Here is a 21,227-nt window from a genome sequence, read left to right on the forward strand (position 1 = left end):
TCTAAGATATATGGTTATTCCATTAAATATATAATATAGCTACCATATGTTATTTTCACTGAAGAAATGACCTGAATGACATTTTAATATTTAATTGTAATATAATATAGTCTTATTTATAAAAAGTTTTATTTTGATTTAAAGTAATATTTGATTTAATAAGTGAGTTAACTGTGCAGGTTAATATACATATTGCACAAGGGCATGCTAATGCAATTAAAAATTAGCTAAGGCAAAAATTATCATTAAATATTTATAGAAAGCTAAAACCAAGGATTATTTTTGTATTTGCTATGCCTAATATCTGTTTTTCAAAGACATGTTTCATATCCATGTTCTTTTACAACTTAACTCTTTCCTGGTGTAAAGTATTATTTGAATGCAAAGATAATTCTGCATTTAACAAAAAGGTTCGTAAATTAACATTTACCAAGACCATTCAGGTTAACTTTCATATCATTATTTAAAGCTTAATGAAAGCTTTTTTATTTTTTTTTTCTTTTGAGACAGGGACTCAAAAAATAAGAAGTTAAGCTTTTCTAAAAGGCTCATTTGTAAATATGTCACATCTCTTGCCATTAATTTATTAACAAGATTATTCTTTTTAATAAGGAAGGGCTATACAAATTTTCTCTCTCTCCCCCCACCTCTGTGCATACTTCCTCATCAAATGTTTCAAAACTGTTCGTTGTTTTTTCCAAAGAATTTATATTTTAAATAAATATAATATTTTTAATTCTAAAAACTATGGCAAGTTAGAATTGAAAGTGATTTTGTTGAGTTTACTTCTGAGAAAATAGACGTAGGATCTAAGATGACTGACTAGCTGCAGCCAGGTGGAAGAGCTCCCACTGAGGGACTAAGATTACTGGCATGGTTTTAACAGATCTTTTGAGGGAAGGCACTGAGAATAGACAGAGGGAAGACACAGAAGTTGAGCTGAAGGGAGAAAAAGCTGGGAACCCAGTACAGGGCTACCACACACCACAACTCATTTTCAGACCTCAGCAGCTCCAGAGAAACAGGTGAGTTGAACTGGAGAAGCCCACTGTCACCATGGGCCTCCGGAACCCCACAGGAGAAGACTCCTTGATCACCATGGACACTCAAGTTGGCAGGGAGAGCTGCTTATAGAAGTGATAAGGGCAGCAATCCAGCTGATGTGGAGCCCACAGGGTTGATGTGGGAGCATCTGTAGCAGAACACAGCCAGGGACAGCTATCTCCCTAGGCTTGACTTGCTCCCATAGGAGGTCTTAGCCCTAAGGGAACAGTTAGACCTGATCTCTGCAGGGTGGTCTTGCCCATTAGATAGGGCTGACCTGAGCATCCCTTGGTCTATTAGCCAACTTGTGGGACCCCAGCCCAGCTGTGCCTGCTTGCAGGGAAGTCTTGGGTGCCCTGGGGCCTACATCATAGCTTCTGCACTGGAAGACCATGCCTGACCAGCAGAGAAGCCAATGAGGTAGCCCCTATGGCCACAGAAAAGCCTGCTCCTTCCCTCTCCATACTGCAGCTTCCCCTGGGCCCATGGCAACTCCCCATATCGCTTTGCTGGTACATGTCTGCCTGGGCATGTTTTTGTTTCCTTGCCCCACCAGCATGCAGGAGTATAGTCTGCCCCCTGCCCCAACCAACCACCATTGGAGATGAAGCCTTGGTGGGCACAGAGCTGGCAAACCCTGTTCCTGCCAATGCCCTGCCCTTGTGCTAACACTGCACAGGGAATAGTGGATCTTTCCAGACCCTGAATGATCATGTGTGCTTGTGGTGTACAGAGAAGCCACCCAGAACTGTGTCCACCAGCACCACATCCCCAAGCCTACACCACCTCCAGTGCAACCGACCACATACAAAGTATCTGTCAGTAGCCGCCATTGCTCCCACAACTGTTACCTCTGCCATTGTGGTGAACACCCACGGAAAAGCAGGCACCCCACCACTAATTAGCCCTTTGCCACAGCTGCTGCATCTCAAACCTCTCTCCAGTGCAGTGGACTCCAAACCTCTAGGAGCCAGAGAACAAAGTTGGGGCCCAATACAAGTCCCCCAGAGTTAAAGCACACAGTCCAGGTGTTGGTAGCTGAGTTTTGGACCCCTAAAATCTCTCAGAAATGAAGCTAGTCAGAAATGCCACAATCAAACCCTCAGGGTCATCAAAAAGGAAAAAAGAAAAAAAAAATCTAAGGGTTAGCAACCTCAAAGATTGAAGCTATTAATAGATGAACCCACGAAGATGAGTAAAAATCAGCACAAGAACCCTGAACACTCAGAAAGCCAGAGTGCCTTCTTTCTTCCAAATGACCACATCACCTCTTCAACAAGGGTTCTGAACTTGGCTGAGAGGGCTGAAATGACAGAAATAGAATTGAGAATATGAATAGGAAGGAAGATCATTCAGCTACAGGAGTGCATTGAAACCCAATGCAGGGAAGCCAAAAATCATGAAAAAAACATTGCAAGGGCTGACAAACAATATAGCCAATATAAAGAAGAACATAACTGACCTGAGAGAGTAGAAAAACACACCACAAGAATTTCATAATGCAATTACAAGTATTAATAGCAGAATAGATAAATGAAGAAAGGAATCTCAGAATGTGAAGACTGCCTTTCTGAATAAGACAGTAAGACAAGAATAGAGGCAAAATAATGAAAAGGAATGAATGAAAACTCCAAAAAATTTGGGATTATATAAAAAGATAGAATCTATGACTCATTGGTGTCCCTGAAAGAGATGAGGAGATTGGAACAAATTTGCAAAACACATTTCAAAATATTATCCATGAGAACTTCTCCAACCTAGCTAGAGAGGCCAACATTCAAATTCAGGAAATGCAGAGAATTCCAGTAAGATACTTTACAAGAAAATCATCCTTAAGACACATAATCATCAGATTCTCCAAGGTTGAAATGAAAGAAAAAATGTTAAAGGTAGCTAGCAAGAAAGGTAAGGTCACCTACAAAGGGAAGCCCTTCAGACTAACAGCAGACCTCTCAGCAGAAACCCTGCAAACCATAAGAGATTGAAGCCCAATATTGAACTTTTTTTTCCTTGAAACAGGATCTCACTTTGTCACCCAGGCTGTAGTGCAGTGGCACGATCTTAGCTCACTGTAGTTTTTACCTCTTGAGTTCAAGCAATCCTCTTGCCTCAGCCCCTCAAGTAGCTGGGACTACATTTGTGTGTGACCATGCCTGGCTATTTTTTTTTCTTTTGTATTTTTTGTAGAGATGGAGTTTTGCCATGTTTCCCAGGCTGGGCTCAAACTCCTGAGCTCAAGTGATCCACCCCACCTCAGCCTCCCAAAGTGCTAGGAATACAGGCATGAGCCACTGTACCCTGCCCAATATTGGATATTCTTAAAGAAAATAAATTTCAACCCAGAATCTCATATTTGAGCAAACTAAGCTTTATCAATGAAAGGAAAATGAGATTCTTTTCAGATAAGCAAATTCTGAGGAAATTTGTTGCCACTAGACCTGCCTTACAAGACGTCCTAAAAAAAGCACTAAATATGGGAAGAAAAGACCATTACCAGCCACTACAAAAACACACTGAAATATACAGACCAGGGACACTATGAAGCAAACACATAAACAAGTCTGCAAAATAATCAGCTAACATAATGATGACAGGATAAAATCTACACATATCAATATTAACCTTAAATTTAAATGGGCTAAATGCCTCAATTAGAAGACAAAGAGTGGTGAGCTGGATAAACAACTAAGACCCTTTGGTATGCTGTCTTCAAGAGACCCATCTCACATGCAAAGACACATATAGGCTCAAAATAAGGGGATGGGGAAAAATATCTCAAGCAAATGGAAAATAGAAAAAAGCAGACATTGCAATCCTAGTTACTGACAAAACAGACTTTAAACCAACAAAGATAAAAAAGACAAAGAAGGGCATTACATAATAGTAAAGGTTCAATTCAACAAGAATATCTAACTTTATTAAATCTGTATGCATCCAACACAGGAGAACACAGATTCACAAAGCTCTTAGGGACCTTCAAAAAGACTTAGACTCCCTCACAATAATAGTCAAAGACTTTAACACCCCACTGACAATATTAGAGAGATCATCCAGACAGTAAATTAACAAAGATATTAAGGAACTGAAGTCAGCACTGGATAAAATAGAACTGACAGATACCTATACAAGTTGCCATCCCCAAACAACATAATATACATTCATCTCATTGCCACATGGCAGATACTATAAAATCAATCATAAAATCAAAAGTAAAACACTCCTCAGCAAATGCAAAATAACTGAAATCATAATAAACACTCTTTGATCACAGTGCAATCAAATTAGTTATCAAGATTAAGAAATTCACTCAAAACCATACAATCATATGGAAATTAAATAACCTGTTCCTGAATGACTTTTAGGTTAATAAGGAAATTAAGGCAGATATCAAGAAGTTCTTTGAAACTAGTGAGAACAAAGATACAACATACCAGAATCTCTGGGACATGGCTGAGGCAATATTAAGAGGGAAATTTATAGCACTAAATTCCCACATCAAAAACCTAGAAAGATCTCAAGTTAATAACCTAATATCACAACTAAAAGAACTACAGAACCAAGAGAAAATAAAATCTCAAAACTAGTAGAAGATGAGAAATAACCAAAATAAGATCTGAACTGAAGGATACAGAGACATAAAAAACCATTCAAATGATCAACAAATCCAGGAGCAGATTTTTTGAAAAAGTCCATAAAATAAATAGACAATTAGCTAGACTAACAAAGAAGAAAAGGGAGAAGATTCAAATAAAGTCAATCAGAAATGATAGGGGGATATTACCACTGACCCCACAGAAATGCAAACAACCATTAGAGAATATTATGAATACCTCTATGCACATAAATGAAAAATTGAGAAGAAATAGATAAATTCCTGGATATATACACCCTGCCAAGACTGAACCAGGAAGAAATTAAATCCCTGAACAGACCAATAATGAGCTCACAAAGTCAGGAATAAATAGCCTACCAACCAGAAAAGGCTCAAAATCAGATGGATTCACAGCTAAATTCTACCACCTGTACAAAGAAGAGCTGACACCATTCCTGCTAGAACTACTCCAGAATATTGAGGGAAGGAAGGAACTTGCTAACTCATTCTATGAGGCCATCATCATCCTGATATCAAAACTTGGCAGAGATGTAACAGAAAAAGAAAACTTCAGACAAATATTTTTTATAAACATCAATGCAAAAATTCTCAACAAAATACTGGCAAACCAAATCAAGCAGCACATCAAAAAGCTTATTTACCATGAACAAGTAGGCTTTATCCTTGAGATGCAAGTTTGGTTCAACATACACAAACAAATTAATAAATGTGATTCATCACATAAACAGAACTAAAAACAAAAACCACATGATCATATCAATAGTACAGAAAAGACTTCTAATAACATTTAACATCCCTTCATGCTAAAAATTTTTAATCAACTTGGTATTGAAGGAACATACCTCAAAATAATAAGAGCCATCTATGATGAACCCACAGCCAACATCATACTGAATGGGCCAGAGCTGGAAGAATTCCCCTTTAAAAACCAGCAGAAGATAAGAATGCCCTCTCTCATCACTCCTATTCAACATATGATTGGAAATCCTGGCCAAGGCAATGAGGCAAGAAAAAGAAAGGCATCTAAATAGGAAGGGAGGAAGTCAAAATATCCTGCTTACAGATGACATAATCCTATATCTAGAAAGACCCATTGTCTCAGCCCAAAAGCTTTTTAAGCTAATAAATAACTTCAGCAAAGTCTCAGGATACAAAATCAATGTCCAAAAGTCACTAATGTTCCTATACACCAAAAACAGTCAAGTTGAGAGTCAGATCAGAAAGGCACTCTCATTCACAATTGCCACAAATAGAATAAAATACCTAGGATACAGCTAACAAGGGAGGTGAAAGATCTCTACAAGGAGAACTACAAAACACTGCTCAAAGAAAGCAGAGATGTCACAAACAAATGGAAAAACATTCCACGCTAATGGATAGGAAGAATCAATACTGTAAAATAACCATACTGCTTAAAGCAATTTATAGATTCAATGCTATTCCTATAAAACTACCATTGATATTCTTCACAGAACTAGAAAAAAACTATTCAAAAATTCATATGAAACCAAAATAGATCCAGAATGGCCAAGGCAATCCTAAACAGAAAGAACAAAGCTGGAGGCATCACTGTATTTCAAACTATACTATAGGACTGCAGTAGCCCAAACATAGTTGGCACAAAAAAATACACATAGACCAATGGAACAGAATAGAGAACCCAGAAATAAGTCCTCACACCTACAACTATCTGATCTTTGAAAAACCTGACAAAAACAAGCAAAGGGGAAAGGATTCCCTATTTAATAAATAGAGCTGAGATAACTGGCTAGCCATATGCAGAAGATTGAAACTAGAACCCCTCCCTTATACCATATACAAAAATTAACTTAAGATGGATTAAATACTTAAATGTGAAACCCCAAATTATGAAAACCCTAGAAGACAGCCTAAGCAATACCGTTCAGTACAAAGGAATGGGCAAAAATTTAATGACGAAGATGTCAAAAGCAATTGCAACAAAAGCAAAAATTAACAAATGGGATCTAGCCGAACTAAAGAGATTCTACACAGCACAGGGAACTATCAACAAAGTAAACAGACAACCTACAGAATGGGAGAAAAGTTTCGCAAACTATGCCTCTGGCAAAGGTCAAAGAACATGAACAGATACTTCTCAAAAGAAGGCATGCACATGGCCAACAATCATATGAAAAAAGAAATCTATCAAAACCACAATGAAATACCATCTCATACCAGTCAAAATATCTATTATTAAAAAGAACAAAATAACAGATGCTGGTGAGGTTGTGGAGCAAAAGGAATGTTTATACACCATTGGTGGGAGTGTAAATTAGTTCAACCATTGTGAAAGACAGTGTGGCGATTCCTCAAAGACCTATAAAGAGATACACCATTCAACCAAGCAATCTCAGTACTGGGATATATCCAAAGGAATATGAATCATTCTATTATAAAGACACATGCAGGTGTGTGTTCATTGTAGCACAGTTCATTACAACAAAGACATGGAATCAACCTAAATGCCCATCAATATTAGACTGGATAAAAATGTGCTATATATACACCATGGAATACTATGCAGTCATAACAATGAAGGAATCATGTCCTTTGCAGGAACATGGATGGAGCTGGAGGTCATTCATTATCCTTAGCAAACTAACACAGGGACAGAAAACCAAATACCAGGTGTTCTCACTTATAAGTGGGAGCTAAATGATGAAAACGTATGGACATATAGAAGGGAACAACACACACTGCATATAGGGGCCTATTGGAAGGCCAAGGATGGGAGGAGATAGAGGATCAGGAAAAATAACTAATGGGTACTAGACTTAATACCTGTATGACAAAATAATCTCTACAACAAATCCCCATGACACAAGTTTATATATTGTTATACATAAGTTATATATGTTATATATACACAATATACATATTATATATACCTATATAATAAACCTGCACATGTACCCTGACTTAAAAGTTAGAAAAAAGAAAATAGATATAGTCATACAGTTATTTGACAGCCTGTAGATTAATAATCATATGCCTGTGTGAATAATAGATATTTTAAAATAACTGTTATTTCTATTTTCAGTCTCATCAAATATGCTTAGTATCTGCTTGTCATTGACAGTGTTTATTGCCATGTAAAGAAAAATAAAACAGACATGTGACTTATATTTAATATTCTTATTTTTAATAAAAAAAGAAAGTTGTTTCAAAGCTTTAGTGTGCATAACAATCAACTGGGGTTTTTGTTTAAAAAAAAAAGTTTTCACAGTCCACCAGCAGTGATCTGACTTGTTAAGTATTAGGAGGAGAGACCCAAGATTTGATTTACCCAGCCCTTCAAGTGGCTCTGATGAAAATGGTTTCTAGAGCACATGTGACAAAACAAGTTTCAAACAATAAAACATAGTTTTTAGAACCAAAAAGAAACCAGAAAACCTATTTTTGTTTTCTGATATTGTATTCTGGTTACAGGATTTTAGTCAAAAATCAGCTAGGATAACCCCCATTGTCCTTGTGGCAGGTCAGGTCTCACTAACAACTGTTTCAGTACTGAGTGGTTAAGTTAAATATTAAAAGCAAGTATCCTTATACAAAGGCTGGCCTGTAACAAAAACCCATCAAGAGTTTTGCCTAGGCCTTTCCTGGGCCTTAAAGTATGACAAAATAAGGAAGGAATTCTTAACAGGACCCATTTAGAATTAAACAGGTTTTATTATGGGTCTGAAGAAACTCCCCAGGCCTCTACAAATAAGTTTATTGGGGGTCTAAAGAAACTCCTCAAACCTCCATGATTTAGCAGGAAACAAGATAAGGGTAATCATCCTGGCACCTGGACCCATTCAGATTAAATAAATTTACTGAGGCTCCAGAGGAAGGTCTTCAGGACTCACATCTTAGTTATAGACTAAAAGAAGTTAATCACTTATGTCTTTAGATAAATGCACACTTACACATAGACATATAGCTTAGAATGTATATAAGCTCCGGAAATCTTTGTAATTTTGAGTTGGCCTGCCAATAATTTCCAGGCCTTCTCTCTGTAACCAGTAACAGAAATAACAACTCTCTTCTTCCCCAGTTTATCTGCATCTCATTATTGGGCTGCGAAAAATAGTAGCCCAACCCTCAGTTTGGTCCAGGAACATTCTTGCAGATCTTCAGTGCTCATTCTTTCCTCCCCATTTTATCTACTTTTTTTTTTGTTTTCAGTGAGGGAATTAATTACATTGGGCAGCCATTACTGCACCTTTAAGTTTCTCCTCCTTGTCTCCCATAATTCGGGAGTGGTTGCCAAATGAAACAATAGGTTCAAATGGAAGGATAGTACCCTAAATCTGTTTTTTTGTTTTTTTTTTTAAATCTAGGCTGACCACCAGGAAAGGCTTTGAGTGACAATCTTATCTTCTGCTGTTTAAAATACAGAAATATTGGCTTTTCCATGTCTCGGAGTCTCTGATTCTCAGTAATTTAAATTACAGGCCACAGGTAAAGAGAACCTTGCTTCTACCTTGCCTGCAAACTGGCAGATTCTTGCTTGGGCTTATCTCTTTCTTATAGGATTTTGCTAAAATTAGCAAGGAATGGAGCTCTGTTTTTCTAGCCTCTTCTCACACAGCTACAAGTTCAAAAACATTTGGTATGACTCCCAATTATCACTGCTTATAGTTCAAGTGTTTTTCCACATGACAAGTGTCACTGGCATATCGGCATATGGTATACCCTTTCTCTGCCTACTGTCAGAACACAAAGACAATGTCAGATATTTTAAACTTTTATTGCTGCAAAACCCCACTACTAGGTACTAATTTCTGAATTAGTGTTTTAGTGTCCAAGCTATACTGCTGAAATTTTACACAAACCAGTATAAAAGTGAATTGCTCAAGGTTGGTGAAAATGATCTAACCCATAAAAACATTTAGGAATCCAGGTTCTTTTCATTTTGCTCTATTATCTCCAGGTGTTCTGTTCTTGATCATATCATTAATGCTGACTTGCATCCATATCCACCTTCCAGACCAGAAGAAGGTGAAGAAGGAAATTCATGATCCAGAGCTTGCTCATATAATTCTTGCATATACCATTGGCCCAAATTGAGTACATGGACACATCTACACTAAAAACAGACTAAGAAATATATCTTGCTAAGTTATCATCTTGTAACTAAAACTTAGAGGTTCTATTATTAAAGGGAAAAAAAGAATATGAATGCAAGAGAACAATTAGTACTTAAAGCCAAAAATGGTAGTTGTGAAGAAAAATGAGAATATTGAATTAAAATTGCTATTTGCTATGCAAATGCTCTGTTTTTTTCTTAAAGTATGATATTTATCATAGTTGAAATACTCTTTTCCTGATCTATTTTCACTGTGCAATGTTCCTGCTAAGGAAACTACAGTGGTTTTGTTTTAATATTTCCTAATTCGACAAATATAAGGCCTTCTGAGTAGCATTCTAGTTCCCCAATAACTACTTCTCCACTTGTCTATCCTCATCTATGAAACAATTTTACTAAGCTCTAAGGAACACTCATGCATTCCCCCCTTTTTGTTAACAAAGACTTTTCCCCTAATATCTGCATTCATCTTTATCATTGTCAAAACCTGATTTAAAATTTGTCTTCACAAAGTACTAGATTAACCCTATATAATTTGCCAATTCTCACATAATCACTTTTACTATGCTAATATGCATGTACATTGAATAATTTAAAAACATTTCAAATTTGCATCCTATCTGCCAACTTGACTATAAGCTCCTCAAGGACAGGAATAAAGTGCTTCTTTAGAACACACCGTTAATATACAAAACAATGCAAATATTCCTTGTTAAAAAACCGTCCCTCCCATGAAAGTTACATTAAATTTGTGCAGAATATCACAGTGTTTGGATATGAGAGTAAGTACTCTTCCTAGATCTGCCTTTTAACTTATAGTGTGAGATCTTGAACAAATAACCTGATATTTTGGCTGCAATTGCTGTTACTCTAATGATAAAGTCTAAAGCTCTGCCAGCAGAGAAGTTCCTTAAGGCTAAGTTTGGTGGCAGTAGCATACAGGTTATTCAGTTTTAACATTTAGAATGCTTAACGGTATCCTGTTTCTGTGTAAAAGTTTATATTATTTATAAGTATTTAACATGCATTTTGTCATTATATTAGAAAGCATTGGCATGAGTATCAACTAACTCCTAGTGATAGTGCTCAACTGCTTTCTCCATGGGTCTCTAGAGCCGTATAAAAAACATAATTCATATAATAGGCCTATTAAATACATTTTTAAAAATTATCTTACTAATGAGAATTATTTGATTAAAGAAATATATCATGAGCCATGACCTAAGGCCCAACAATCTCAGAATCTGTAAAACCAAAAGTGAATCATTGCCATACACAGTTCTTACTGACTCAGCACTTTCATGCAGAATAGTTCATATAAAATAATATGTTAAGTTTATTTGACCTCTAATGTCCCCTTCAGCTGTAACATTCAGTGATTCATACTACAGAAAGTAAATGTTTCTTAATATTTCTAAATGTCAGTACTATTTATTCACATTATAATTTTTCTAGATTAACTCAAACATATCACATGAAAAAACCATGAATCATTTGAATTCAATGTATCTTATGTTTCAAATAAATCTTTTAAAATATACCTTAGTCATACAATTTTAGATCTTAGTGAGCCTTCTAGAAATACCAAAAATAACTAGCCATCCTGGAAATAAATTCGGGTGTTTCTGTTGGCTTCAGACAACAGATATTTCATTTTCTATTTTTGTGTCCTGAATGTAAAATGGTTTTTTGTAAACAATGACATTTGTATCATGAGATAATACTAGGAAATACTAATATTTGGGCTTTTACCTTGTACTCATTTATAAGAAACATTTTTTAGTCAGAAGACAAATTTACATGCCTTCCCTTATGTTCTCGGAGGTTCCACGTTCTTCTCCTGAACTTGTTAGTAAATTATCCCAACTTATAAAATTGGGCTTTAAAAAAAATCCAAGAAATTGCTATCTAATAAAAAATTAAAAAGTTAGAAAAATAAGAAATTGTATTTTAATGGACTCATGGCAAGAAACTTGAATCCGATTGTTAATTAATTTATCCACCCAGCACTAACTTATTTCATGAGATGTTGCCTATCATTTGTTACAAGCCTGGTCCTTTATCTGCTCTTTAATTCTGCAAGAAATTACATGTTTCTTACCAAGTTAATTGGAATTGGGTTCTGTACACCTGCAATGAAGTAACCCAAACAAATCCAAGAATTTGTTTGTTTGTTATTTACTTTTAAATAGAGGGATAAGAAGTAGAAGGAGAAGCCCTAAAGTAAATAGTTGGCAAACACAAGGAAGATAGAGATTTATTAAAGGTCCTACCAAGATGTGATTTATTTTAGTTCTAGATTGAATTCAAGAAATAAACTCTCACTCGGGGATAGGATGGGGAAACATTCTCTTAGGGAAGAAATTATTTTAAGATTCTATATTTTTAATTTTAATACAGGTGACTAGCACTGCATAGAGACAGGAATATATGACCATATCACAATATAAATAGACTCTAAGTGAATACTCATAAGAAAGTTATCACACTCAGTTCTTTAAAATAACTATGACTAATATACTTAAAAATCTAGAAAAATTATGGAGAAAGATGAAAAATTGAGAATGTCACTAGAAATTGTGAATCTAAAAATTAACCAAATGAAAATTTCAGACCTGAACAACATAATAAATATAATTACTAAAATTACTAAAAGCAAACTATATATAAGAGAAACTGAATTGGTATAGTAAAAGACATATTAATATGAGTTATAAATCTGAAAATCTAGAAAGAATACAAATGTATAAAATTGATTATGAGGAATTTTGAAAAAAATTGAAAATACATATCCTTTTTTCTTCATAGTAAAAGGTATTCCTAGAAGAAAGGGAGAGAGCAGATGGGGCAGAATATTAAATGTCTAAAAATTGTCCAAAACTGCTGAAACACATGAACTCAGAGATTCATGAAGAACTGTAGATCATGTGCTGCATGACAAAAAAAAGAAAAGAAAAATCACATTGAGGCACACCATAATAATATTGCCAAAAGAAAACAAAAAAAGAGTAAACTTTGCAGGCAGCCAGGAGAAAAAAGAGACTTCCTTTCATGGGAGAAAAAAATAACAATGACAAATAATTTGTCAAAATAAATGATGAAAGAAGACGGGGAATTACATTGCTGAATTTTGAAATAAAATATCAGTTACCCTTAAATCCTACTTTCAGTGAAAATAATCTTTAAAACTGAAGATAAGTATTCTTTTTATGGTTAGGATGTAGACATAAAAATGACAAGGTACCATCAGTTACACCCTAACACAGAGTAAAAGCTATAAAAGATGTAATATCATAGTTTTCTTGAGTATATCAGAAAGCCAAAGAGAAGAAATCCAAATTAACTAAAATGCAGAATATGCAACTCTCTTCAAAAAATCATAATTGCTTGTGTCCTTGGTGAAGCAGCAGCAGGAAGAAAAATTGCCATAGAATGGGGTAGCAAGAAATCAGTTAAAATTTTTAACTTCTTTTAGTTGAGTGGGGCCTGGTTCAAGCATTAAAATCCCAAAGACCTCTAGCCACAGAGCAAGATTGCATTAACTGCTATTTAATATATTCAGGACTCCACCAAGTACTTGGAAATAACATGCTGAATGAGGGGGCATGGGGAGAGGGGACAAGTTAAGAGAAATGAGAGAAAGTCACTCTAAGGAATTCTGGGAACTCATCAAATGCAAGACAGTCGGTGGCATGGTAGTAATGCTGAGACATGACATTGAAAGCCAGATTTTTCCTCTGTAGAATTTTCTTTATTGTGTTATTTTATTTTAAAGTATGTGTGTGAATTACATTGATAAAAATAACCACTCATTTAGAAAAAGTTGTCTAGCACTGTCCTGAACTTGAATATGTGCTATGACTTTCTGCAATGCAGGTTAACACAAGATAGGCCATTCTAACTTCCATCTGAAGTTGGTATACAAACAAAAGTATTATTTCAGTATGTTGAATTTTAGATATAATTAGATTTCATTAGGTCAGATTTTTTTTTCTAATTGAGTTTCCTTTTTACATTTTGAAAATTATTTACCAATTTATAAGGAATGTTAAGAAACGGCTTTGTTGGGGGCTGGCTAAAACACCTATTTCTTTTCATTCCACTCACAATATACAAAAGCTCTACATTTTAATTTGATTATACAATCATTATCAATTTTGTCATTCCCAAGTCTGTTTAACATGAAATGTTGAACATTGTTAAAAGAAAAACTTTGGACAAATTTAATTTAACATAGTTTAATTGAGTAAAAAGAGAAAGTGAAATTTGGACAGCCCCTAGAACCAGAATAGATTCAGAGTGATTCTAGGGTTACCACATGGTCAAATAACATTTATGGACAAAAAAATGAAAGTGATGTTCAGAAAATGGAAATGAGGTATAGAAACATCTGGATTGGTTAGTGCTGGGCTTTTGCCTTCTTTGAACATGGTTTGAACAGTTGGCTGCCTGTGATTGGCCAAAATTCAGCTGCTGTGATTGGCTGAGACTTGGCTACTTGTTACAAGAGTACATTACGGTCTGTTTACATACAGTGAGGTCACTGTTCACTATGTGTGGAGAAATCTTTAGGTCAAACTTAAAGTATGTAAGGAAGCAGTTTTAGGTTAAACATAATTTAACAACACATACAGCTTTGGCATATGAATATCATTGAATCTCCACAATATCTGTTATGAGATACATATTACCTCTATTTTCTAGTTGAGTAAACTTAATCTCATGGTTAAATAACTAGCTCAATATCACATAGAAGTCCTAGTTTATCTGACAGCAAAGCCTATAGACTTTCAGTTACATTGTGCCTCTGCTTTTCCTGCTCTGAAGTAACTTATTTCAACCAAGTCTGTTGGGTTTATTTTTAGTCATATTAAATGAGCTTGCTTACCAAGGTAATGTAATACTTGTATCAAAAATCAAGACGAATTTATAGCAAAAATGGACCGTGCATGCCAGCCAGAGAGAGGCACTTACTACATATGTCTGTAGATGCATTGCTTAAAGTGAAAATATACCTTATTCTGACATCAGTGTGCATAATAATGATAGGTCTAAAAATGAGAGTTGTCAGAGCTCTCCTGGACTGACAGAGAATTAATTCATTTTACATACTGAAATAATAGATGCTCATTTCTCTTAATGATGACATTTGAGAATTCATTAAACAAGTCCATATTGATTGACAAACAGTGTTGACTACCGAACACAGTACTTTGTGCTACCCTTTCATTTGTTCCCCATTCTCATATCGTTGCCACTGTGAAAGTCTATTTCAATATGTCTGTATTTTGAAGAGGAAAAATATTTTTTATGACATATATTATTTTTCTATTTTAAAAACAACTTAGGACAGAAACACTATCAATATTGTCAATATTTTGTTTTTTTCCCCCCTTTTGATCATAGGTTCAGCATGTAGATCATATGAGAGTCAAGTGATGAACTGGTTGTGGCATTGCTGGTCCACAAATGTCAGTAAGGATGTGTTGGGGGATACATTTAGCCATGATAACTGATAATACTTCAAGAGTAGGGAAAAATAGATCAACTTCACTATAACTCTAATAGGTAAAACCTCAGTTCTTTCAACATTGGGATAAGACTCATTAATTTTAATAAAATCTCTTTTGCTCGTCTCATGAAATGTTTCTAGTTTCTGTCATATTTTGAATCCTGTCAGATTTGTGATCTCAGGTTTCTTACCTCTGATAATTCGTAAAAGTACATTTCTTCTACTAGTATCTTTGTTTCATCATTAATGAATAACATCAAATCTGAGAAACATGCATTTACTATGTGATCAAACATTTATTTGAAAACCTCATCTTTTAAAGTCAAAGGTGGAATATTTTTCCACATCCTAGTCCTCAGGAGGCTCTGTCCTGTCTCTAGTATGCTGACAAGGTAACATTCTGCCAAGCAAACTTAATTTCCTTTCTTCCAAAGTAACTATAAGTGTTTGTATTATTCTTTTCACATTTTCATATAGAGTCACTCCAGAGAAAAGGGATAATGGGTTAAGGGTATTGCTCAATATTATGCCTTATTGTAAAATTTTTTTGCTATAATTTTTATAACCTTGAAATTATTGTAATATAACTGCATTTAGAGTAGCACAATGGTCATAATTCATACTGCCTACATTCAAATCTCAGCTCTGCCATTTAGAGCTATGTGTCTTTGGGCAAGTTAATGAATTCTTCTGTGTGTCACTTTCCTCATGCATAATGCAGATATTAATTGTATTTATCTCTGTTGTGGGGATGAAATGTGTTAGTAGATATATAGAGGTACAGGGCTTAGAAAATTCTCTGGCACATATTTGGAGTTCAAAAAATGGTAGTTATGTTTATTATTGTTGCTGTTGCTGCTGCTGCTCTTGTAACTATTCAGGTGCTCAGTATCCATGTGCCCTATATTAATAAGAGGAAGTTCTTAAAACTGCAGAAAACCATTTGAGTCATCTAGAAAAATATCCATCTTATTGTAGAGATGAAGCACATCTTTGCAGATAAGTTCTTTTTTCACTGCAGTATACATTTGACAGTTGTGATATAATTCTTTTCTTCTCCCTACATTTTTCTTTATGCAACATAAATATGCACGAAGAAGTATTAAAGCCTCTTAAGTGTATACAATTTTAATATGTGCATCTCAGCAATTCCAGGTATATTTGGGGAAAATCATAAAGTTATATTTTGGCAAATGTTATGATCCTCAGCTCAGTGAGGGCTTGAGGGTCTTGCAGAAGGAAGATTTTCATCTAGTGATAGAGTATCATTTTTTTTTCTTAACAAGATTGGAAAATATATGTATATATATATATATATATATACACACATATTTCATATCAATGTCTATAATTCTCATTGTTTTCTAGTTTCAAATTTTTATGATATTTAGTCACACCAAAAAGCCTTGGATAGAATTTAAGTGACTTTCTTCAGAGTATTCAGTTGCAATGCCAGAAAAGGAGATGTAGTGTTTAATATAGTTAATTGGGGGGAGAGTGAGACCAATTGGTAGACATTTCAATATTGTTTCTCTGAGAGTAGAATAGGTTATAAAGGGACATAATCTAAGTATCTGCATTTTTCAAATATTTGCTAGAGGTGTGCAGAGTAAGTAAAGGATAGAATCATACAACTTCTCAGTTTTCTCTCCCTTTTTATATTGAAATGTCCTTATTTCACCCAAATATTTAGAGACTTACTTGAATATATTTTGTTTTCCTTTCCATAGAAACATTTTGTGATAACATTTACAATAACAAGATAATCTTGGTGTTACTTAATCATTGTTAAAAAGCACTGGGCTATGAAGATTTAGCTAAAAGAAAGAAAATTAAGGTTCTTATTTTTAAAATCCCCAAGTCAAGAACACCTCCTTTTTTTTTTTTTTTTTTTTTTGTAAGGAACAACTTTGAGAATCTAGCTGGCTGTTAAGTTATTCCTAAAAATGACCCAAATATACTCTTTTTGTCTTGCTGTTTTGAACTTTCAAAAAGATACTGTCTTCTGGGCTCAGAGTTTCATTATCACACAGTAGTAAGAGAAAATATCAGCAGACTCAGGATACAAGACAAAGAGAAGAAGAGTTTGCTAGCTTTAGATCATATATTTAGTATGTTTTTTTAAAATATGTAACTGCTGTAATTCCTATTATAATAGACGTTCCACCACTTTTGAAATTGTTAGATTAGATGGTGTTTTCGTTTGCATTCTCCAGAAGCAGACCTTGAAATGAAGATTGGAGGGAGAATAGCTTATTTGGGAGATCCAAGAAACACTTGTAGGAAAGTGGTGAGGCAAAGAAGGGAAGGAAACAGAAGTTAGCAGCTCTTATGGGTGACTGGAGTTCAAATCTTTCAGAAAACTCTGGGAAATTATATAACATACAAGTCTCAGAGTTATTTCACAAAAGAGACAAATAAACTGGGGTCTTTAACCTCTAACTCCTGTTAGTCATTGATTGAGGGCTGCTTCTGGAGGAATGAGGGAGTGTTGTTAATTTTCTGGTATTTTTGGCTTGATAGGCACTTGCCACAATGGTTTTCCTCCCCTAAGTCTTCTAGTCAAAGGATGCAGATACCATTAGTTGCAAGTCGGACAACAGTCATTCAAGTGGTAAGGTTAAAGACATGTAAGTAGGGTAATAACTCCATTTGTTACAAATGATCTACGCTATGTTTTTCAAATTAAAGCTACCGAGTGTTCTTCTTAGGTGCTTGCAATCACACTTTTTCATTAAGTACCTCATTGCATAGGGATTGCTTATTTACGTGTATACTTTATTTTTGTTTACTTATGAAACTCCAGTGTATTTCCCAGTAGTTGCAGTAGTTTTTTAATAAACATTTCTTAAATAAATGAAAAAAGAATGTCCTCAGAATCAAGTATGTCATTTTACAATCTTCCATTATTAATTTTTTTCTAACAGTGGTAATCTGTACCATTTCAATACATCTTATTTACTGGTAAGCTTTTTTTTTTTTTTGAAACGGAGTCTCGCTCTGTCGCCCAGGCTGGAGTGCAGTGGCGCAGTCTCGGCTCACTGCAAGCTCCTCCTGCCTGGTTCACGCCATTCTCCTGCCTCAGCCTCCCGAGTAGCTGGGACTACGGGCGCCCGCCATTGCGGCCGTCTAAGTGTTTTGTTTTTTTTTTGTTTTGTTTTGTTTTGTTTTTTTTTTTGTATTTTTAGTAGAGACGGGGTTTCACCTTTTTAGCCAGGATGGTCTCGATCTCCTGACCTCGTGATCCGCCCGCCTCGGCCTCCCAAAATGCTGGGATTACGGACGTAAGCCACTGCGCCCGGCCATTTACTGGTAAGCTTTTTATAGTACTTTTAAACACACTTTATAACCTTCTGTACCCAGGAGTACTTTTTCAGTCACTCTACTGTCCCACCTCATTTCCGTTTAATTAGAAGTTAGATGTTCTCACTCATAAGTGGGAGTTGAACAATGAAAACACATGGACACAGGGAGGGGAACATCACACACCAGGGCCTATTGAGGGGTGGGGGTCCTGGAAGGGGAGGGAGAGCATTAGGACAAATACCTAATGCATGCAGGGCTTAAAACCTAGGTGACTGGTGAATAGGTGCAGCAAACCACCGTGGCATATGTACACCTATGTAAAAAACCTGCACGTTCTGCACATGTATCCCAGAATTTAAAGTAAAATAAAAAAAAGAAGTTAGAGTGAAGGAAATAAAATGCCATCCCATGCCTTGACATACCCAGATATAGAGGATGAGTATATGAAAGACCAAAAGTGAGATGATCCAATCACATAAATAAGTATGAATTCCCAGGTAAGTGCATTTTACAGAGATGCAATGCAATTCAAGAGGTTGGCTCCACAGAGAAAAAAGAACAATAGATTGTCAGTAGGATTTTCAGTGAACAAGAGTTCCTGCCAGTTTGAGAGTGATCTAGGATATAATTACAGAAGTGCTGGCCAGATAGACAAGTTTACAAGGAAGATTAAGAGACTCTTTCATCAACTTAATGCTTCTTGTCAGTGCTTACATTTTCACACATATAATAAAATATTTTAAACATACTTGAATTTTGAATGATATTTTCAGTAGTTTGATTTCTTTGGTTCTTCTTATTCTTAAAGTTTATGCTCTCTGTTTTTGCTATGGCTTTCATTTTAAAATATAACTTATTATTATACCAATCTAACATCTGCCATCAAAATACACAGTGCTGAAGATTTTAACTTACTTCTGAATGAGAGTGCATTCTAAAACATTCAAGAGTGCTCATTTTGCTTATAGCAAATACATTTAAACTCATAGAGAAGTCGGTGTGTGTGTGCGTGTGTATGTGCGCTTGCGTGCATGAACAAAAATCTACTTACCTAGCTATCTACCTGTCTATCTATGTATTTACACAGAGATGAAGAAGATGAAAAAGTATTTGAGAAGAGTTGCTTTAGTCCTGGCTAAGAAGTGATGATCTCTTTATAGCTTTGTCTTTTCCCATGTTCTGTAAGGTAAGCCATGTCTCTCACTCATAATACTTAAAATTTGCAAAGTTTGCAAATAGATGAGAGGGATATACTATTTGTTAAATACACGTGCAAAGATTTTATGACTTTAGGATGGTAGATCTTTGAGGTTGAGGTGCTGTGTAAAGAAGGAAAACTAAAAATTATTATTTCAAATAATTTCCAGAGCCTGTAAGTCATTTCAAATTTTAGATTTAGCAAGCAAGAGTAAACTGGGATTAATAATGGCTAACACTTTCTGTCATCATTATTTAATAGGTGCTGTCCTAAGCATTCTGCATAAATTTTCTCACTAAATCATAACAGTAACCCTAGTAATAGACACTATTATACTTCACATCTTGAGCGTAGGGTTAAAAACTTAAGTAACCGAGGCAGGCGGATCACAAGGTCAGGAGATCGAGACCATCCTGGCTAACATGGTGAAACCCGAATCTACTAAAAATACAAAAAATTAGCTGGGTGTGGTGGCGGGCACCTGTAGTTCCAGCTACTCGGGAGGCTGAAGCAGGAGAGTGGCGTGAATCTGGGAGGTGGAGCCTGCAGTGAGCTGAGATCATGCCACTACACTCCAGCCTGGGTGACAGAGCGAGACTCCGCCTCAAAAAAAACAAAAACAAAAACAAAAAAACTTAAGTAACTTGCCTACGGTCACATAACTCGTAAGTGTTGATTCAGGATTCAAACTCAGGGGGTCAGACTTTAGTGATCATATCCTTAGTAAAATTCTGTATATAATTTAAAGAAGAGAGAAAGTTAGGAGTTACCTTGAGATAAATTATAGAGATCCCAGGCTTCACATGCCTTAAAAATGTAATTAAGGACTACAGTAGATCTGACTGCAATATCTAACTTAGGGGATATGGAGCAGTCATCACTAGGAGACAAGAGATTTTTTTGCATGAAGGTTATTGAATGTTTATATAATTATAGTAGTCACTTTAGTAACTTCTCACTACTTGGCCAGATAAAAGAGGACAGAAAAGACTGAGATAGGTCGTGCTTAACTTCCTAAGTAAAGAAATGTTTTATCAGCATGTAAATATAGCAGCATGATTTTGGAATTCAGCTTACCTGCTAACAGTTTGGTCTTTATTGGTGAAAAAGTGACAGAGGAATGGCACACAAAATGTGGAATGAAGCCATGTAAACACCACATCTTGCAAAGCTCTCCAAGAGATTGGCATTAGACAGTTGCCATTTAGCTCTATGTCCTTGAGAACAAGAATATTTTTTGACTTCAGAAGAGTAATGACGATTTGTATCTGAGCATTGAGGGAGACTGGAGTTTCTGATAATATGAGTGATACCTATAAAGTCAAAACTGAGGACTTCAAATGGAGATGATGTGAGAGTCTCACATTTCAGGTAAATGTCCAACTTTTAAGGGATCACCACAGTGAGTTTTTACCCTCAAGTCACACTTATCAGGCCAAACTTATTTTTGATCTCAGATTAT

This window comes from Pan paniscus, chromosome 10 (genome assembly GCF_029289425.2).
Source record: "Pan paniscus chromosome 10, NHGRI_mPanPan1-v2.0_pri, whole genome shotgun sequence".
Classification (NCBI taxonomy): Eukaryota; Metazoa; Chordata; class Mammalia; order Primates; family Hominidae; genus Pan; species Pan paniscus.